General features: G+C 48.0%; 1 protein-coding gene across 11 annotated transcripts in view; it reads right to left on the bottom strand.

Annotated features, from left to right (window-relative positions):
- The window catches only part of LOC146869855 (uncharacterized), a 164924-nt gene that overhangs the window by 108676 nt on the left and 41340 nt on the right, over nt 1-14908 (bottom strand). For 5 of the 11 annotated variants that reach the window (XR_014967845.1, XR_014967853.1, XR_014967857.1 and 2 more), the window contains exons 2-5: nt 7301-7385; nt 2214-2415; nt 1940-1970; nt 881-1015 (exon numbers count right to left, since the gene is read on the bottom strand). The exons of 3 other annotated variants lie outside the window; for them this stretch is intronic. The gene's annotated coding sequence lies outside the window, so the exon portion shown is untranslated. Of the gene's footprint in view, nt 1-880; nt 1016-1815; nt 1971-2213; nt 2416-7300; nt 7386-14908 lie in introns of all 11 variants that reach the window. 3 more of the 11 variants (XR_014967843.1, XR_014967846.1, XR_014967859.1) reach the window with 3 other exon arrangements.

Below are 14908 nucleotides of genomic sequence, written 5' to 3'. Positions count from 1 at the left end.
TTTTTGTTTTTCTCAATATAGCTGCTGCTGTTCCAGCCGGACCACCTGACAGGCAGGAGAGAGTAGCCCGGTTGCGGCAGCAGAGGCTGGAGCTTATCCAGCAGGAATACCAGCAGCTGGTGGTCCTGGAAGAGGAGGAAGAGGAAATCAATGCACAGCTCCTGGGCCCCAGTGCAGCCGGTCACCCTCAGCCTCCAGCCTTCCGGCAATCCCATCGCCGGTGCTGCTGCATGCATACTGCTGCCACACCCCATCAGAATGGCAACATTCCATTGTTGCGCCACATTCTGCAGCGGCTGGACACTATCAAGGGCTGGCTCACCTCGCTGGACCACAGCATGGACCAGCCCTCTTCAAACCCTTTTTTAAATATTTCGTTTTGGTGGGAGGGATATGTTGTTTGTTGGGGATGGGTGGAGAGGGTGGGAAGGGAGTTGGGAGTGGGACTCGAAAGACTTTCTTGAACATTTTGAGTTTTGGGGCTTGGGTCAGTTTTATTTGGGAGAGGGGGAGAATGTTGTTTGGGTAGAGAGATTGGGTTGCTTTGTAAATAAACGGAGAAACTATTTTTTATAATCTAAATTTATGCCTGGAGTAGTTTATTTAACTTTTACTTTGCACTGCTGCCTTCAAGTAGTTTTACGCAGCCTGTTTAAGTGCTTGTAACTTCAGACTAGAGATGGCTTAGCACTTAGTTATAGAGTCTAGGCTTATACTGCTCTAACTATCTTGACCATTATGGGAAACGCTGCCATGATGAGATGACTGATGAGATGACCTAGGCTGTATTGTGTTGAGGGTCTGAACTATCTAGCTAAAAAACAGTAGCAGTTAATTTATTTTTTACTAAGTTAAGTTACATCAATACTAGTTGTCTTACCTGAATATACGTTCAGCAATAATAAGGGGGCCATCACAACTTCACAAGTGAGGTCCCACTTCCAGTTCCACCCAGGTGAGCTTCAACTGTAGGATTGTTCTGAATGATTGATTGAGGATTATCCATCGTAGGCAACTAAATGGAAGTAGAAAGACTGAGTAAGTGGGTTATATATATTTATCAAAGATTTACAAACAATTGACACCACCTGAGTACTACGTCATGATGATGACACAATGAGAATGCCTGATTGTGCTCAAATAGAAAAAAAAGCAATACTAGTAAGTTTTGCCTGATGTGGAGCTAGCAGTACTATTTGTGAAATCCACAAGTTATCAAAAATAGACTCAAAGTCCGGAATCGACAAGCTTAGGTTAGGCGTTTACGGTTAGGCAACACAAGGCCATAATAATGATGATGCTGACGACTGATGTTGTTTTTCTTTCTATATCTAAAAAACTATGGATCATTTTTAATGCGTGGGTTTGTAATGGGCTGGTGTGGGCTACTGCTTCAAAGATTATACAGTAATTTGGCGTTGCATTCACCACATCCGGCCCACCAAGTGTGTGGTCCATTGATGATGTCATTTAAGCCACAGCTCAATAAATCACACAGTTTGGGGAAAGAGGGTTAGGGGTTTGATGAATGAATGGGTAATGGGATTTGGGGAAAGGTTTGACAAAGGAAAACACTACAACACAAGGCCAACATTCATCTGGGCAATAAGCAGCAGCACATCATTCACCATCAATCTGTTGTCAAAAGGCAACAAAATAATGAGTATGACAGAGTACAGATACATGCATTGCAAACAGTCCTTCTGCCTGAGACCCAATTTACCATATATCTAAATGTTCTGTCTTCTAGGTCATGGAGTGAACCCACCCATCCACTTCTCTTAGTTAATATGATTGTTAAGAAATAAAAACTACACTGTATTGCAAAATTGTGTGGTGTGTCTGCATTCTGCTCGGGAATGTCCACTCTTTGTGGCCTCTCTGCACTGGTCCTGTAGGTAAGCAGGAGTGTTGTTTGTTGAACTCAGCTAGCTTTCACCTTTCATTTGTGAAGGAGATTAGAAGAAGGCCTGCGGATTGTAAAAGAGAAACTATATTTTAGAGTCGAGGAGAAGGACAGAAGGAAGGTAAGCTTCATGAGGAGTGTATCAAGATAAGAAGACTCAGTGGCATAGCAACAAAAAAAAAAAGAGGGCGGCGCAGAGTTTCACTTTTGCCACAAGTCCAACACACACACTGAGCAGCATTTCACAAACACACCTCTCTCTATTCCAAATAGCTGAGTAGTACTAGGCCTCAGACTCTTGGTTTACCTTTGAACTGAAGTCGATACTCAATAACTTCTTTCTTCTTGCTGTTTATGAGGTATTCCTGCAGCTCCCAGTCCCGCCCTGAGTTCTTCCATGAAACTCCTCCAGTCCTGAGTGACTCCGAGTATCCCTGTACCAGACCAGTAATCATCATCATCATGGATCGCGAGGACCCGAGCAAGATAGATGTGGATGCAGTGCACTACTGTTGAAGAACAAGTAGAGAATAAAACAGAATTGCAGTATTTTGCATAGGTTTTTGTTTGATATCAAAAGTGACTGTTCTGCTGTCTGAAGAACCAGAAAAAAGGAGAACACCCCTGCAATTAATTAAATCTGGCTAAATGTGAAAGGGCTGATCATCACCTACAGGGAAAAAAAGGAGCGCCCATCATTCAAGCCCCAAACAATGCAAATCAATAATCATCTCAAGAAATGTCCCATATTACAGTGCAACACACACCCTCCCTCAGTGTCTGCCACCACATGAATCATCAATCAACTTAAATCATTACTCACACAATCAGTCACTCATCGTTGCAATAGTTAAGATTACCTCATCCAATCCAAGGCAAGCACGGGTAGTTCGGCTATTGGGTATTCAATCATCTTTGATGCAGGCAACACATTGGAATTTGGCATTGGCAGGCAGTCCTTTACATAATACATGATTTTATGGGGCCGCCGTTCTAGTACTAAGTGATGTAAACAGGGATAGGCATTAGGTAATAGGCATGGGAGGGGGGTAGGCATTGTCCCCAATGTCATAAAGGAAATGTGGAGGCTTCTTCAATGCACACTGGTCCAACTGAAATCGGGCAATATATATGTGACTAATAAAAAAATGTGGGGCAACATAAATCTGGCACAAAAATAATAATGTTCCTCTAGCTAATTATTTTTTTAGTTGTTTTTTTGCAAAGAAAGAACTAAGTTCAACAAGAAAATGTTAAAAGTTCTATGGGGGCACTGGCATACTTAGTCCGGGATGTAGAGTTCTTCCTCAAACTCAGGTGGCACACCCAGAAGTTGGTCAGCTAACACATTTGATTCAATTTGAGACCAATCACCCTCTTCCTCCTCATGTGCTGCTGTTTCAGGAACGGTGTATTTGTGTGTAGTGTAAAATGTTGGTTCAATTTGATCATAGTCAATCTCTATATTTTGAGGTGAGAGACTGGTCCTCCTCATTGTGACGACCTCACCAGCTGCACTGAACGCATGTTCAGCAAACACACTGGCGACAGGACAAGCCAGATACTTTATTGCATGCCTGCTGAGTTCTGGCCACTGGCGCATCTTCCCATACCAATACAGCAATGGATTTTGATCCACATAGACCTCTTTTGGACCATCCAGATACTCCTGGAACATCCTGTGGATGGTCACTGGTGCTGCCACTTGCTCTACCTGTTTTGCCATCGCCTCTGCACTGGACTTGAGCCCTGCCAATTGAAAACCAATACAATGCAGAGTTTGGGTCCTGTCCTTCTTTTGCTGTTGTTGCAGGTGTTCTGGTCGAAGGTGTTATTGGCTGCTGTGAGACAAGACTGCCCTCTCTGGAAGTTGAAGGTCGCACCCTAGAACTGCTGGGTGGTACTTGAAGTTCTAGCCGTTCTTCTTCCAAGTCTCCGGATTGCTCTACAATCTACATCTTGTATTTTAAAACATTCACTTCAGAAAAGGGGATAAAAGTAGGCAGAATTTTTTTGTACCGTGGATCAAGTAGTGTCGCACATATGTACTCTTTGGACTTGATGATGTCATGTTGCAGCATTATATAAGTAGCCAAGCACAGGACTAAGCTCTTAACGAAGGCATGTGCTTCTGTGTTTTCGTTCACACCTGTAGAGGCGAACCTTTCAGACGCCTTCGTTACCTGGTCTTTGTACGAGATGCAGCAATGGGAAAGCTTGCCCCATCGTACTGTACTCCTTGCTAACTTCCCGCGTGAAAACCTCAAAAGGGAGTAGCATCTGTGTCAGGTATTTGACTAGGCCCCATTTGTCCACATCCATTGTCATTTCTTTCCCAACTGCATCCCCTCCTCTTTGAATGACATAGCCATTAATCTGTTGTACTGCTCAAACAGACGTTGCATGTAAAAGTTGGAGTTCCATCGTGTTGGCACCTGCCGTAGCAGGGCTTTAACTTGTGTTCTGTTATTACGCTGAATAATCCGCACTGCTTCCGGGCTTTAAAAGAATGGCTGAAATGGGTGCCGATTCTTCTGCAGTTGGTCAGTATGTTGCTGACTATGTCTTCCTTTTTGAGGAAGGCTTGCACCACCAGGTTGATGGAATGGGCCAATCACAGGACCCTGAAATAGCCTCCGTCTGACATGGCCTTGACTATGTTACTGCCATTGTCCGTGGCAACAAATCCAATTCTAAGACCTCTGGGTCGCAGCCATTCATACACCTTGCTGTTAATTTCCTCCAAGATGCTTACAGCTGTATATGATTTCTCCATGGCGAACATGGCCACTGTTGCATGCGGCCAAAAGCTCTTAAAACTTTCTTCTGGACCAAGACCTGAAGATATCTTTTGCTTTACCCCTGCAAAACAGATCCAGTGTGCAGTGATGCACATGTAATCAGTTGCCTGACAATTGGTCCACATGTCTATTGTCAAGTGGATGGTGTGAACACCACTTTGCTGCAAAGCTTCTCCAACCAACTGCAGCACAGCGCTGGAACAGCCACTCTGGCAAAACAGGTCCTACTTTGAATGGCTGCCACAAATTTTCAAAAATCCCACTCCTTCCCCAAATGAAAAAGGGAGGAGGTCCAGCGCTAACATTTTTGCCAGCTTTCCATTGTGTGGTTGGGTGGTTTTGCCACTCCTGCCAAAACATGCTCGTAATAGTAGCCTGGATTTTCTTCTTTTCCAGGGGCACTAACACAGGTGTGTATTGAGAAGTAGATGCTAGTGGTAGACTCAATGTGCGTCGTGGTGGGGGGGCAGTCACTGTATGCCACGGTGTCTCCATCGTCTCACTCAGAGTCTTCTTTGTGCCATTGCGAAGTCGCTGAGGTGTGTGATTCTGCTGGTGAACTGCTGGGGACAGGGCTGCTTTGCTTGAGGATGTCACCCTCTTCTTCCTCATTATCACCTTCTGTCGTGATTGGACTTGTAGCTGATGTTCTCCTGCTCTCCCCACCAACACAACCACGTTCAGCTATTTTTTAAGGTGCTCCTCCTACTTGATCCTGTAGTGTTTTTTCATATGGGTCGTCTGGCCTCCAGTACCATAATGTGCACCAGGCTTACCTCGACAAACATTTGTGTGGCAAATGGTGCATACTGCAATGTGCTCCCCCTCTTCGCTAACTGTAAAAAAGTCCCAAAACTGGGGAGGAGTACTTTTTTGCCTGTCTACTGCCAATGCCTGAAGACAAACTGGAGGTAGATGGGCATGTCATCTATTTCCTCTCTGCTTCTCCTGTGGAAGGGGTTGGTGCAGGTCTCAGCTGGGGCTTTGCAAATATGGGAGCTGGTGGCAGTGCTAACTGTGCCACATCCCTCTGAGCTGGTTGAATAGCAATGTCAGATTCCTTCGTGTCACCTTCCACCATGACTACCTCATCTTCGTCATCCTCCTCGTCATCCCCTTCCATAAGTCCAAGTCTTTCTGGACCTTTTCTCTTCCCTTGCCTCTCCTGGTCTCTGTTGGGATCCACTCCATGTCCCTATCCTCATCATCAGAAGTGGTGCTTGGAGAAGATGGTGCTGTAATAGTACCCTTCCTTTTCCTTGCTGGAGATGTGGGAGCCAATGATTCTAAAAGAGGAGGTTCAAGTTCTTGCTCTGAAGGAAGCTCAACCTCCTGTTCTGCTCCAACATCAGAAAAATCCATTGCTGGCTGCAGCTGCTGTCCTCTTTGCTGTGTTTCCTGAAATAATTGTGTACTACTTTGCGAAAGGGGCAAATCCAATTCAACATCGCTACTCGTCGGAGTCGACATGATTGCACTGGTTACCTCACTGACAGACATGGTCCTGGGCTTAGGTTGGGGAGGTGGTGCTGTTGATGGAGGAGTGCTGGTCTCAGCTTGTTCGCTGGAGGCCGGTGCTGCAGGTACAACTTTCCTGAAAAAGGTTGCGGTCTGCATGCCAGTGGTGAAAATCTGCTTCGTCTGCTCACCACTAGCCACTTTCTCAGCAGCACCGGAAATTGGGGCCAACTGTGTGTTTTTTCTTGTCAGTATCTAAATGGCTTAAACACTAAACCCCACCTGTACATTTCAAACAAGACTTGGATGCCACCTCGAGTGTTTGTGCAGAGGTTAAGGTGTCACCTGGCTACACAAAGATAAGGGTAAGCTATATTTGCAGCTAATCTAAATAAGCACTGTTGAATATTTTCCAACAAGGGGCTTTAAAGGGTTCACTAACGTCGTTTGTTATGAATACACTTTGGTGATATCGGTAATTGTAGCGTGCTTTTTAACTATGTGCTATCATTTAACACATTTGTCTCTTTACAGGCAGTACACCGACCAAAGGTTTTCGCATCTGAGTGACCATTTTTCCAACCACTGATTTTGTATATCTTTCATTTATGGCTTTTTTGGGGGTACTCACCCTAAAAACGTCCTTTCACTTTGGTCCTAATGAAAGCCGCCACACCTCTGTGGAGATCATGAGGCTGGAACATGTTGACCTTCACTGCAATATGACAGGTTGAATAACCCCCTGTAATAGCTTCTTTTTTAATCCTGACCTCAGAATGCCCTAATAAAGCTTGTCTGGCATAACATAGTCTTTTTACTTTTTTCTCTTACCACGCCCTGCTCATCTACAGGTTTTAGGAAACCTCTATTGCTTGACAAACAAAACATCCCTGAGCTCCTCCCTCGCAGAGAGGGGGTTGCAGCCTGCACTGCGACCAGGCTCGCAGTGCTAGGAGGTTACCCTATGATGGAGCATGCCACCTTTGGGTAGGTGAGGAAAACTGTCCTGTGAAAGGAATACTCCAGCACTCTTTTTCAATATTGAGACCCAGGGGCCTTTTTTGTGTATTTCTAGCCATCTTGAAGCTGTCAGTTGGCAGTGGCACTTAGCTTCACAACAAGCTGAAGAGATTACCGCGTTGCGTAGTCAGTCACACGTCACGTCGTGCAGAGGCCTTCTGTCTGGCAGTACTGTGGATGATGTCTCTTCTCCTGTGAACCTAAGCAAACAAGCAAGAAAAACATCAGTGAAACATGGCATTGTTGCAGTTCAAGTAGTAGTACAAACAAATAATATATTTTAGTGTGGTTACTTAAGTTATTATAATTAACAATAGTATACATCGTTCATTCGTAAAACGGAAAACTACACCAACATAAACTTTCATAGTGACTGGACACTGAGGAAGGATTAGAAACAGCAACAACAACAAAACAATACAGCTGTAACTGTTTGCTTTATGTGCAATGCATCACGTGGGATATGGCACGCAGGGAGGTGCAGCTGATAAATGCATTGAATATTGAATAATCCTTACACAATCAATCAATCAATCAATCACTGCATTTGTAAAGCGCGCTACATACCCGAGAGGGTCTCAAGGCGCTGGGGAGGGGGGGGGGGTGCTACTGGTCAAAGAGCCAGGTCTTGAGGAGTCTTCTGAAGGCCAGCAGGTCCTGGGTCTGTCGTAGGATGGTGGGGAGAGTGTTCCAGGTCTTGGCGGCGAGGTAGGAGAAGGATCTGCCGCCGGCGGTGGTTTTTCGGATGCGAGGGACTGTGGTGAGGGCGAGGTTGGCTGAGCGGAGGCTTCGGGTGGGGGTGTGGAAGCTGAGTCGGTTGTTGAGGTAGGTGGGTCCGGTGTTGTGCAGTGCTTTGTGTGCGTGGATCAGGAGCTTGAAGGTGATCCTTTTGTTGACGGGGAGCCAGTGCAGGCCTCTCAGGTGGGGTGTGATGTGGCTGCGGCAGGGGACGTCGAGGATGAGTCGGGCCGAGGCGTTCTGGATGCGTTGGAGTCGTCTCAGGAGCTTGTTTGTAGTTCCTGAGTAGAGGGCGTTCCCGTAGTCGAGTCTGTTGGTGATGAGGGCCTGGGTAACGGTTTTTCTCGTGTCGAGGGGGATCCATTTGAAGATCCTGCGGAGCATACGGAGGGTGTTGAAGCAGGACACGGAGACGGCGTTGACTTGCCTGGACATGGAGAGAGTGGAGTCGAGGATGACCCCTAGGTTGCGTGCGTGGTCCGTGGGTTCCGGGGCTGTGCCTAGTGACGTGGGCCACCAAGAGTCATCCCAGGCTGATGGGGTGGGTCTGAGAATGAGGACCTCTGTCTTGTCTGAGTTCAGCTTCAGTCTGCTGTCCTTCATCCAGTCGGCTACGGCCTTCATTCCTCTGTGGAGGTTAGCTTTGGCAGTGTGGGGATCTTCGGTGAGGGATATGATCAGCTGGGTGTCGTCGGCGTAGGAGATGATGTTGAGGTTGTGTTGTCATGCGACGTGGGCGAGGGGGGCCATGTAGATATTGAACAGCGTTGGGCTGAGGGAGGATCCCTGTGGGACGCCGCAGATGATCTCGGTGGTTTTGGAGCGGAAAGGTGGGAGGCGGACGCTCTGGTTTCTGCCGGAGAGGAAGGATGTGGTCCAGGCCAGGGCCTTCTCTTGGATACCGGCGTCATGGAGGCGTGCTGATAGGGTGCGGTGGCAGACCGTGTCAAATGCTGCTGATAGGTCCAGGAGGATGAGGGCGGCTGTTTCTCCTTTGTCCATCAGGGTCCGGATGTCGTCAGTGGCGGCGATGAGGGCGGTCTCGGTGCTGTGATTGCTGCGAAAACCGGATTTGGAGGGGCCCAGGATGTTGTTAACTTCGAGGTAGCGGGTCAGCTGTTTGTTGACAATCTTCTCGTCACTTTTGCCAGGAAAGGGAGCAGGGAGATGGGCCGGAAGTTCTTGAGGTCCTTGGGGTCCGTCTTGGGCTTCTTCAGAAGGGCATTGATCTCGGCGTGCTTCCAGCTTTCTGGGAAGGTTGCTGTCTCGAAGGAACAGTTGATTGTTTTCCAGAGGTGGGGCGCGATGGTTGCGCTGGCTTTGTTGAAGACGTGGTGAGGGCAGGGGTCCGATGGGGATCCAGAGTGGATGGAGTTCATGGTTTTGATGGTGTCTTCGTCGCTGACGCTGGACCAGACTGTCAGGCGACTGGTGCGAGTGGTAGTCGCAGGGGTGGTGGACTCGGTGGTGGGTGCGGGGGGGCGGAGTTGAAGCTGTCGTGGATGTCGGTGATTTTGCGGTGGAAGAAGGTGGCCAGGGAGTCGCACAGGTCTTGAGATGGCGGGATGTCGTTGATGTTGGAGCTGGGATTGGAGAGTTCTTTCACGATGCTGAAGAGCTCTTTGGTGTTGTGTGCGTTGTTGTCTAGGCGGTCCTTGAAGGTGGTCTTCTTGGCGGTCCTGATGAGTTGGTGGTGTCTGCAGGTGGCGCTCTTGAGGGCTGTGTGGTTGTCTGGTGTTCGGTCGTGGAGCCATTTCTTCTCCAGCTTCCGACAGGTGTGCTTGGAGATCCGGAGGTCCTCGGTGAACCAGGCGGCTTTCTTGTTGGTGTGGTTGGTTGTAGAGGTCTTGAGAGGGGCGAGGGTGTTGGCGCAGTTGTTGATCCACTGTGTGAGGTTGGTCGCGGTGGTGTCTGGGTCGGTGGGGTCGGTGGGTGGTCTCAGGGCGAGGGCGGTAGTCAGTTGGTCCTCGGTGACCTTGCCCCAGCAGCGGCGTGGTAGCTGTTGGGTGCGGTGGTGTGTGGTGGGTTTTCTGAAGGTGAAGTGGACGCATCTGTGGTCGGTCCAGTGTGGTTCGGTGGTGTGGTTGAAGTAGACGTGGGGGCTTGCGGAGAAGATGGAGTCAAGCGTGTGTCCAGCGGCGTGAGTAGGTGTCGTTACGAGCTGTTTGAGTCCGAGGTTGGCGAGGTTGTCGATCAGGGCGGTGGAGTTGGCGTCGTTGTTGTTCTCGAAGTGGAAGTTCAGGTCCCCGAGGAGGATGTAGTCCGTGGAAGCGAGGGCGTGGGTGCTGATGAGGTTGGCGATGGTGCCACTGAACTGTGGGCGGGGTCCGGGAGGTCTGTAGATGAGAGTTCCTCTGAGGGTGGTGTTGGGGTCGGTGTGGATCTGGAAGTGCATGTGCTCGGCGGTGGTGAGGGTGTCATCGGTGTTCGTTGAGATTTTGATGGAGTCTTTGTGGATGATGGCGATTCCTCCTCCCACTCCGTTGGTGCGGTCTCTGCGGGAGATCTTGTAGCCCTGTGGGATGGGTATGGCGATGTCTGGTGCTGAGGTGGCGTTCAGCTAGGTCTCCGTCAGGAAGGCGACGTCGGGGGCGGTGGAGTCTAGGAGGTCCCAGAGTTAGATGGCGTGCTTGCGAGCGGAGCAGGTGTTGAGGAGGATGCAGCGGAGGTGGTTGGGTTCTCTGGCTGGTGGTGTGGAGGGTTGGATGCTGGTGAATCTGCAGTTCCGGCAGGTGAAAGGCCCCTGGGTGTGTTTCGGGGTGGCCCGGTAGCAGGGGTGGTCTCGTCTGGTGTTGAGTGCGTGGAGGGTGCTTGCGTCGTAGTGCAGTCTGGCGTTGCGAGGGGTGCGTGGTCCAGGGGATCTGGCGCTGGGTGCGGTCCAGGCGCGGACGGGCGCAGACGGGCTTGCCTTAGGCGCACCTTCGGCGTGCCAGCGGCGCACCCGCTGCGCACGTCCGCTGCGTGGCCGCTTCGCGGCCTCCATATGAGGGCAAAGGGAGGGAGGAGCAGCTGGGAGGTGGGAGCGGGGCGGCCAATGGGAGTAAAGGGGGCGGGGCCACAGGGGCTCAGTGGCGGGGGAAAACCCGGGGAAAACCCGGAGAAAAAACTGCGGGAAAAGATGGCGGGAGAGGGACAACAGAGCACAGGGGTACAGAAAGCAAAACACAGGGGCACAGAATGAAAAAACAAAGTGGCACAGAAAGCCAAGCGCAGGGGTACAAAATAAACAAGCATTTACAATGCAACGGTCTCGGCATTGTTAAAGTTAGAGCTATTGGCATTGCTCATGACAATGCCGTTTCTTTAAATGTTTTAAAAACAAAAACATAAACAAAAATAATGTCATGAGCAATGCCAATAACTCTAACTTTACCAATGCCGAGACCATTGCATTGTAAATGCTTGTTTTCTTTGGGAAGTGGGGAAGGTGTGCTGTCTGCCTGCTATCACTGTGGCGGCGCTGGTCTGCTTCCAGCGAACAGTTGTGAACACAACATTGTAATTTATATTCGTGGTAGCGCCTGTGGCTTGTGAAAATAAACATCCCGGATGATCAGTGTTGTTATAATTTTTGTAAAAAGTTTTTGCAGAAAGGTTCTTCTTATCTCTACAATTTTTTATTTTTTGTAAGGATTTGCCGATCACCGTTCCACCAGACACTAGCGTAATAGAAAAACTCTTTTTAACGAAAGGGAGAGGCTGAGGGTAAATAGGAAGAACGGAGGGTGTCTCATAGTAAAAAGATAGGAAGTGCATCTTCCGAAACCAACAAAATGTAAATGTGGCCAAACAAATGTGCTTACAATGTTCAGGGGAGACAAGTTCATCAGCAAGGTTTTTTTTAAACTTGTGCCTTGTGAAAAACAGCATCCCGGATGCTTAGTGTTGCATAAAAATATATATATATATTTTTTTGCGCTAAGTATCCAACATTATTTCAACTTTTATTGATTTTAATTGAAGTAGCCGATAAGCGTACCGGCAGACACTGGCAAAAAGTAAGCCCCCTGCAGGTGTTTACATTACGGCCCTGATTAAGGCAGTCGTCCGTTTAACCCGAGCACGTACTGTAGAGGTCAGGCTATGACACGTGACAGAGTTCAATATATTTGACCCAGTGTTTTAAATGGCCAGGCACTGCCCTTCATTAATTTGAACCTCTATGGAGGTTTCGATTGTTGATAACTGTATAAACTGTAACCCAATCATTCCCAAAATTATCAAAAAAAATTTTGCAGGGACTTGCGTCAATATTGATATAGAATGACTTTTCGTTGTGTGATTTTTCTGGAAAGGTGCTCTGTGTAATGTGTTCCCAGTACAAACCGAAGAATAATTGGTCCATGAAACCAGGCATACAAAAGTCCCAATTGAAACGATAATGCAGTAATGACTTTAAATGCGAGCAAAGTTTTTCAGCATCATGTCATTTTCCTTTTGAAGAAATGTGACCTTATATGTAGCAATGTGTTCCTCTAGCATACCTCAACAATACCAGGTAACCCCGTTTTGAGTCCTAAAGAAGCTCTTTCTGAGACGTCTGAATATGAAAGGGTGGTGGTACAAAATATGCCCCATCCCACACGAGCGGAAAAGCAGGAAGGCTGCAGTTACTTACTGGTTAACTAAATTACTCCAAGCCCACCTTTCTCTTTCGATTAATTACATTATGAGGCTGTCTCCTAACGTAATTAAGCAAAGAGCGAGGGGCGAGGTGGTAAGAGACAATTCAATTGTCCCGTCTGGAACTTTGCCTCCCTCGCCTGGTTGCCGTCTACACTGTGCCTTACTAGCTCGTTACTGCTAACCGGGCTCCACCAAGGGGCGGTTAAAAATAAGGTGCTGGCTTTAAAAGTCTTAAGGCTTGGAAACAGACACGAAAGAAGGACATCCTGTAATATTTTAGATGCTATTAACCGTGTTATAGCTCGCACTTACATGAGAGCCTCGTGTTTTCCTGTCAGATGCGTCTTAAGTTGCCCCTCTCCTGAGACAGCAAGATGTGGTGCCTGCCGGTAATGCCCCTGTAGTCTGAGCATCGCATCAGCTGGTGGCTGGCTCGCTGCCTCGCTTCACTGTTTTTTTCACTCAGTTTGTCGCACAGCCTAAATATGATATCAGTGACCAGTAGGGGCCTAACACGGGGTGTGTGGGAGCGGGTAACCCTAGAGTGGGCCCCCAAGCAGGCCCAGGTTGATAGATATCTGTGATATACAGTAGACTGGAGGGGCCCTCGTCACATTCTGCATGGGGGGTGTGTCGTCATTTTACATTACGCCACTGATGGCAAGGTCGCGTTTAAGAGCTGAGAGCAGTCAAAGGCCTGCACCATCAATCAAAGATGAGATCATTTTCTGAGGGGAATTCGAAGGGAGACGTGTAGGTGCGGCTTGGCGTGCGTCCTGTCAGCCATATTGTCATAAAATAAATACCCGCCAGACCATGCACCATGCGGCTGTAAAGGTCAGCTTCACCGGCAGCTGCGAGGATGAATAAAAATGAAGTAAACACGATAATCTCCCCGAGGCTCTTTTAGGTCCTCGACCTAACAAACAGCAGAATGAGAGGGAAAAACAGCTCGTTAAACTACTCTCAGGCGGCAGGGAGTAAGTTGAGAACACAATTAAATTGTAATGTATATATATATAAAAACACGGTTTGTTTGAAACACGTGTTGCACTAGTACATAGAAATAAGAAGCCTAGGTCACAAACCATAAGTGGAACGGCTTTGAAAAATGACTTTTCACGTACCTTCACGAGAAAAAATAAAGTGTTTTAAGCTGTCTTGTGCGTGGTACAGGACAACTTCCCAGCTGGTCTGCTCTGGCTGACTACCTCAGTGTCTACAGTCATTTCCGTTTACACTGCGTTCTGGCACTTGTAGGTTTGATACGTGTACTACACCTCCCACAACTTCTGACCTATCCCTGACAAATGTAAATGAAGGGGTGACCATGTCCCAGCCTCGATGCGTTATCGGGTACCCTCGCTTTACATGGCTACCTTGTTTACAGCTTGGCATTTTTCATAATAGCTTGCATTCTGCGGATTCTTATTAGCGCCACAGGAAGTAAAGGGTAAAATTAAGTTGCAGCGTTCACACAATTATGTGGCAAAAAAGGCACTCGGTCATTTCAACAACTATTCACACTGTCTCGGCCAAAATCTCAGTACCAGTTTAACACCTGCTTATAACATCAGCAACTGAATGGGGGCCAGATAACCCTTGCCACAGTTGTGCCATTGCACGGAAACCATATGTGGTGCTTTCTGTTTAGTACTTTTTGCTCGGTTTGAGGTAGAACAAACTTGTTTTGTGAAATCTGCAATATATGCATCAGATTGTTGAGTATGTGGAAAATGTCACTAACCCAATATTAGTGGCCCTGGTTATTGCAGACTACCAGTAGGGAGAGACTGTGATGGCTGCCAAGTGTCACCTTGTCATGTGTGACACCTTGAGACACTCGCCGCTTTCAGCCAGCACTCTACAGCAGCAGCCTGCTTATGGCATTGCCACGAAAAAGTATGGAAAACTGCAGTATGCAGATGTAGTTGGTTAAACAGGAAGACCTGGCTGAAGGCACACGCATGGCATGGGGCCACTTGGCAGGTAACCCCCGCGTGTTTACTTCAAAATGGATCCGGTTGCGAGGAGATTCAAACGTGTCCTGCTTTATATAACTGCAGTGACCCTTCCTTTCGCGAGGCCCCTTCCGCCGCAGCCCTGCCACTGGCAGGATCCAGCTGTTGGAAGCAAGCTCCGAGAAAGTCACAGCGGAGTGCGCCCAGCTCCGTTGCATCGCCTTCCCCTTGACACCGCTATATTTAGAATAACTGGGCAGGGTATGCAGGCATCTCGGAAATATACAGATATATGGGCGGGGGGGCGCAAGGGGAAGCCAGGAAGAAGGCTGCACTCTTGCATTGGTATCACGTCATCAAACTGTCATACCTGTAAACAAAAACAAATTACTTCTTCT

Source organism: Triturus cristatus, chromosome 1_1 (assembly GCF_964204655.1).
Source record: "Triturus cristatus chromosome 1_1, aTriCri1.1, whole genome shotgun sequence".
NCBI classification, from domain to species: Eukaryota; Metazoa; Chordata; class Amphibia; order Caudata; family Salamandridae; genus Triturus; species Triturus cristatus.
This window is presented reverse-complemented; position numbering and strand designations above follow the sequence as displayed.